Source organism: Triticum dicoccoides, chromosome 3A (genome assembly GCF_002162155.2).
Source record: "Triticum dicoccoides isolate Atlit2015 ecotype Zavitan chromosome 3A, WEW_v2.0, whole genome shotgun sequence".
Lineage (NCBI taxonomy): Eukaryota > Viridiplantae > Streptophyta > Magnoliopsida > Poales > Poaceae > Triticum > Triticum dicoccoides.
In genome coordinates, this window is record NC_041384.1 from 632,063,574 (window position 1) to 632,064,365 (window position 792).

The window sequence follows — 792 nt, forward strand, 5'->3', positions numbered from 1 at the left end:
GCCCGAATGTGCCGACAAATCCCGATAGGAGCTGCACATATCTTGTTCTCAGGGCACACTCAGATAGGTCAAGCTACGAGTAAAACCAACCCTCAAGTTGCCCCGAGGTGGCCCCGCAGGCTGCCCAGTTCGGACCAACACTCAGAGGAGCACTGGCCCGGGGGGGGGGGGGTTAAAATAAAGATGACCCTTGGGCAGGCCTACCCAAGGGAAAGAAAAGGCTAGGTGGCGAATGGTAAAACCAATGTTGGGCATTGCTGGAGGAGTTTTATTCAAGGCGAACTGTCAAGGGGTTCCCATTATAACCCAACCGCGTAAGGAACGCAAAATCCGGGAACATAACACTGATATGACGGAAACTAGGGCGGCAAGAGTGGAACAAAACACCAGGCATAAGGCCGAGCCTTCCACCCTTTACCAAGTATATAGATGCATTAATTAAATAAGAGATATTGTGATATCCCAACAAAATATCCATGTTCCAACAAGGAACAAGCTCCAATCTTCACCTGCAACTAACAACGCTATAAGAGGGGCTGAGCAAAGCGGTAACATAGACAAACAATGGTTTGCTAGGACAAGGTGGGTTAGAGACTTGGTTTAACAATATGAGAGGCATGATAAGCAAGTGGTAGGTATCGCATCATAGGCATAGCAAAAGAGCGAGCAACTAGCAAGCAAAGATAGAAGTGATTTCGAGGGTATGGTCATCTTGCCTGAGATCCCGCAAGGAAGAAGAACGAGTCCATGAAGAAGACAAACGGACGTAGTCAAACGGTTCCTCACAAACGC